The sequence below is a fragment of the Coptis chinensis genome, chromosome 4 (genome assembly GCF_015680905.1).
Source record: "Coptis chinensis isolate HL-2020 chromosome 4, ASM1568090v1, whole genome shotgun sequence".
Lineage (NCBI taxonomy): Eukaryota > Viridiplantae > Streptophyta > Magnoliopsida > Ranunculales > Ranunculaceae > Coptis > Coptis chinensis.
Genome location: NC_141459.1, coordinates 38,112,988 through 38,118,565, shown reverse-complemented (window position 1 = coordinate 38,118,565; position 5,578 = coordinate 38,112,988). Strand labels below are relative to the sequence as shown.

Genomic DNA, 5,578 nt, shown 5'->3' with positions numbered 1-5,578 from the left:
CAATTCTAAGGCCCGAGTCTAAAGATATAGCCTATTGAAGTTATGTTGACTTTTCTGTCCTTTTTCTACCCTGATTGACTTTGACTTCCCAGCTTTGATTGGGCATGAAAAAGGCTTTTCTCCATGATTCTTGGGCATTAAACATAGAATTTCCTCGGCAATCATCTTGACTCGTTTTCCATATAAAAGTGGTGTTTTTAGTCACCTAATCAATTTCAACTCCTGAAATGAACAAAAACACGTAAACAATACTAACTCTTATTTATTATAAACATAATTGGCCTAAGTAGAGTACTATTAACACTACAACAAAAGGGGTCTGTTGCAACGCACTCTTTTGCCACGCCTAAAATTTGCTGCAACAAGTCATCTTTTACAACACCGTGTGGCGTTGCTAAAGGTCATCCGTCTTAATAGAATTTTCATTTTGGGAAATACCTAGAGCGACGCCTTGAGCGTTGCAAAAATGTTTGCTTAAATTTACGATAAATAAGAAAAATAATTAAATTGAAAATGTTTATTGTTGGCAACGAGTGTGGTGCTGCTATAGATTAAATATCTATTGCAACCCCCTTGCCGTCACTGGTAATTCCAGAATAGACTATGTATATGACTTGTTGCGACGTTTTTGGTGTTGGCAATGGGCTTTGGTTTGGGCGGATGTATTCTTTTTGGCTGCAAATATTTTTCGCGCTACAATTTTCATGTTCCCGCTGGAAATCATAACAGAATTAGAAATATCATCAAACAAAAACACATATTAAAACCCTAGATTGCCGTCTCTCTCCATCATCGAAACTTCTTTCCTCCTTCTCCAAAACTCGTTCTCTTTCTCTCCACATCTTCAAAGCTTATCTCTCCTCCACTGTTTTGAAAGATTAATCGGTAAGATTTGGTTTTTATGAATTTGTATGAAGTCTGTGATGAGAGTATTTTTGTAAGTTGGAATTACCGACTGAAATTTATGTTTATGATTATAATAAACTTGCTGTTTCTGAGGCTTTTGTTTACAAATTTATATATATTTTTTTTGTTAATAAATTTTACCATTTTGGATTATTATGTGAAGTCTCTAATAATGATCAAAACAATACTTTCGTTCTTCCGAGATAATATATGCGGAAACTTTTGGAGACCTGAAATGAAGAGACTTTTTATGGGGAAAACGATTCTTGTTGAAATAGATATTTGATGTGTTCCATTATGTTTTCTTTTGAATCCTTCCTGTTTCATATCATTGGTTTTATGGCCAACAATGTAGTTTGATTGCGCAATTTGCCGGTGTAGAGTTTCCTAAATTATTTTTTTGTTTTCGTTTTTGAAACGTTTTTCGTATATTCATCGTCTTCTGGTTGTGAATGTCCATTAAATTTTAAATCCGTGTTCTTCTCATGCTTTTGAGTAAAGATGAAGGTCAGTGATATGCCTTTTTAAGTGGAAACATGTAGGAAAAATTAACTGAACACGAAGCCTTTCAAATTTGGTCAATTTTTTGATGATGTTAAAAGTCTATGAAAGTTTTGGTGAAATTTATTGGCTTTGGGTAAGCTTGTGTAGCTTTGGACTTCTAAAGGTAAGTAATGTGCCTTAACTGTTATGTGCAATGTCCAATCGTATATGGTATTGTTAATATCCGTAAGTTTGCATAGGCAATGAACCTTTTGGCGTGGTGATCTCTTCTGCCCCCACCTCCAAGTTCATGGATTCATGGGAGTATTGTTGGAATAATTAGGAAGGGTATATTGTAGGATTTGAATTTAAAATGCAATTTTAACTTACTAAAAGGAGCAACCATTCATCCTGCAGAGTGCAGATTCGACTTCGGTCATTGATGCATTCAAAAGTGAAACCCTAGCCCTGAAGGCTCTTATCGTCATATTTTTAGTAGACTCAATTGTTTCCACCAAACGAAACTTGGCGCTTGTGCTCTTATGCGACATTATTAGTAGACCCAATTTGTTTTCAATTTCTCAATAAATATTTGTTTTTATTTTTGATTATTTTATTGTAGCAGTTTTTCGTTTTATAATCCGAAGGCTCACCCGGTCTTAAAAGCTCATCACCTAATTATACAAAAAGAATTGAAAAGCCATTGAAGCTACAACAAAATCAAAAGCTTCGTTTTTTTGTTCCCTGCCCTAGTTGAAATCGTTTTTTTGTTCCCTGCCCTAGTTGAAATCGTTTTTTTTTTTTTTTCGTCTTGATTGATTGTTTTAGCTTTAAAGTGGGATTTTTGGTATTCTTTGCAGTGATTTGTGGAGCCAGGTAGAACTGCTCGAATTGGGGTTCTCTACAGTGGGTAAGATATATTGCTTTGCTTTATATTTTAACATAATGCCAATGAAAACTTTTATTTTTTTGCCCAACTAGCATCGACCCTTTGATTGTCAATTGTGTTTGATATGTACATGCGTTTGAAATTATCAAACACAGTTCTTTCCAATTTTGCCCCTTCATTTTCTTTTTCTGTATACTAGAAAGTAGAAACCTTTTCTTTGCAATGGAGAGTGAGAGCAGCTTCTTCATTACTACTTGTACTACCATTGTTGTTGTTGTTTTCAACAAGATGGTTTATTCTACCATGGAAACTCTTCTTCTTGACACTGTTAGGAACTCTCTTGTTTCTCTTCTTATGATGGTATACCTTTCAATCTCTCTCTTTGTTTTTTCTTGTTTAATTTTATGATTCATTGATTAACTTGTCAGATTGTGTTCATATGTGATTGTTATGTAAGTGTTGAATCTGTAATGTAGTTACTTTAACTCTTAAACAAAATTTTAGATTATATAATTTTTTACTATGTTGATGAGATCTTGTTTTCAGTGAAAGAATGAGACTAGAATTTGGCTAACGTTGTGATGCTTTCATTATCAAATTTTTGGTTTTGTAGATTGTTCCAACTGTATTAGGATTTTATATAATGCATGTAACGATGTAACGATGTAAACCTGTCTAGTTTGTGCAAAGTTGATGAAGTTTAGTGATTTGAAAGCCAACAGTTAGTAACTTTTTCTTGTCTAGTTTATACCTGCGCAGACATATATAAAAAACCAAAACCAATCACGCCACCGGATGACCTAAAGATCGCGTGGTTACGCCTTAGGAACCGGAGAGGCATATGCATCTCTTTCCTTTAGATTGTTAGGTTTCTTTCAGTGGGTTTAAAATCCACTAAGGAACGCTATTACACAGCTCTATTTTTGCTTTAAGCGCGCTCCTTCCCCTAATAAGGCGTCATTGAAAAGGGGGTAGTCAGATTTGAGAAAATCGGTTGTTGAAACCTCGGATTGGTTCTCGATCGATAAAGTTGATGATTCCAACTACTGTCGGTCCCTTTTGTCGTGGGACATACACTAAGACAGTCTTTTATCTATAAGAGCTGGTGCAATCCACTTCTTTGATAGGTGTCAAAGCCAATTTACGAGAGATGTGCTTTCGCCGAGTGTTCATTAGCGGTTCAGGTGAAGGAGCCATGTTTTCGTAGTCTTGGTAGTTTGAAGATTCATTCTTAGCGTAGTCCGAGCGAGCCTTACAAAACGAGCATAGATCGTCTGCTGTATTTGGTAAAAGCAAGGATTACGGTGGGGGCGAATCAAGCAACTTTTATAGATGGATAGGATAGGAAGGAAGAACCACTGATAGCATTTGCAGCTGCTTCTTTCCATCGAAAGGGGTTGGACGGTACGATTCTTCTTTCTGTTCTTATAGCCGTGGCAAGAGAGGTTGAATTCTTAAAGCCATGGAAAGGAGCTACAACGTGGAAGCCCCTTGCAAGCTACGACTAACGCATTTAAGAAAAGAAACAAGAAATCTCCCGCCAAGCTCCGTATTCAATCCCTATTGAATTAGAGGAGATGCCAAGGCAAATGAATGAAAAAATGGGAAAGGAATGGCAAGAACTAAGGGAGGCAGTTAAAAGCCTTCTCTGAAGCGTAGTCGAGCCTCGCTGGCTCTCGTCTTCTTTTTCGTTGTTGACATTTTCTACTCGACCTATTTAGAAGGCGCTTTCCGATCTACGGTCCCTCGGAGGCGAAGGGTTAGGCAGGGTAGTACGGGCCCTCCGACTTCCTATGTCTTTGGCGGTCGGCGGCTCCGCCGGTTTAATGAAGGAAGCTCGAAGAGCTTTCTCGCCGGCCGGCTTATGTAGTGGTCGGCCAACTAAAGCTCGCTAAGCCTTTGAGTTGGCTTGGCCCGCGCCGATAGTCATCTGTTCTTGTTGTGATGGAAGCAGAACTAAGCAGGTGCGGAAGCTCCACCAGTTAGATGTCGACGAATGCTTTCTATAATGGAGAACTTAAGGAAGAAGTTTAAATGACTGTACCACCCCGCGGAAGGTGCAAAAAAGGGCAAGATGTGGATTCCTATTTGCCCATAGGCGCGAGATGTACCTTGTGGGTAGGGCGGCGGTCCCCTAGACATAGTCCTTTCAGGCAGTGGCCGTTTAGTCCATGGTCCATTGGATGGTTGGTGCAAGGCCAGAAATTGGAACACATTGATTCCGACTTTTTTTCTAGGATTAGTACAAATTCTGGCCATTTGCTAGATAGTTTACGAGCTCAATCCCCCTTTGAGCTTGTGTATTAGCGGGTTTACGATAGACAGCCCAGAAGTAGGTTAACAAGTTGGTTACACCGGTTTTTTGCCGCTTTGCTTGTTGGAAGGTGAAAGGGCAATGGTAAGAGCAAGGCAGGCCATATGCATGGAGTGAGAGCCTTTAAAGAGAAGTACATTCTGGTGCTTGGTTAACAGCTTCTGCCTATCCTATAGGCCCGTCTTTGCATTTAAATTTGGATACATTCCTTTCAAAAAGCCTCAAACTTCGTGATAAAATCATTGATTTAAAGGGCTTATAGAAAGAATTTCCCTTGGTATGACCTTATCTTCTCCATTTCTTGGTGATCATGACTTTGACTTCTAGGTAAACCTGTAAGTGAAGGAAGGAAAAATTTGTAAGTTAAGGTTTTGAGTGGAGTTGAACCCGCACCGAAACGAGAAGAAGGAACCAAGAGAGAGCGATGCGTGGAGGAAAAATCGGACTATTCGGTGGAGTGGTCGGGTGAGCGTACTCGTGAAGGAAATGATCTTTACAAGGAAATGAAAGAATCCGGAGTAAATTAATGAAAAAAACATTGCAGAATCAGGATTTTACGCTTCGGATTAGACCGCCGAAGGCACAGGCCAACGATAACAGCACTCGCAGACGATAAGTGAGTGAGCGATCAGATAGATCGGATCGTGTCCCCCCTCGCTTCGCTCTCCCGGTTGAGTCATGGAAGATCCAGAGACCCTTACGACCCGTTCCACGTGTTTGAAAGTGAACCCTCCCTCTGTGGTGAAGCATACCGAGAGAAAAAGCACTGAAATGAACCATATCGAAAGCACGTGTCTCACTCTACAAGTTCAGTTCGATGAGCTCCTATCGGACTGTGAAAGTCTCGCGTTTTTGACTAAATTAAGAAAAATGGGCTTTTCTTTGCTTGCTTTGCTTTGTCGCTTCCTTCTATCTTGTGTGAAGAATGCGCTTATCCTAGTTCACTACTTAATAAGCAACTAGACGCGTTCTTAGTTCAGCTCAAA

General features: G+C 39.1%; 1 non-coding gene across 1 annotated transcript; it reads left to right on the top strand.

Moving 5' to 3' along the window:
- The first annotated feature begins 1,068 nt into the window (after positions 1-1,068).
- LOC147503425 (small nucleolar RNA Z159/U59) lies at positions 1,069-1,151 on the top strand. Its single transcript, XR_015194087.1, has one exon. It is a non-coding gene; the product is annotated as a small nucleolar RNA Z159/U59 (small nucleolar RNA).
- The last annotated feature ends 4,427 nt before the right edge of the window (positions 1,152-5,578 follow it).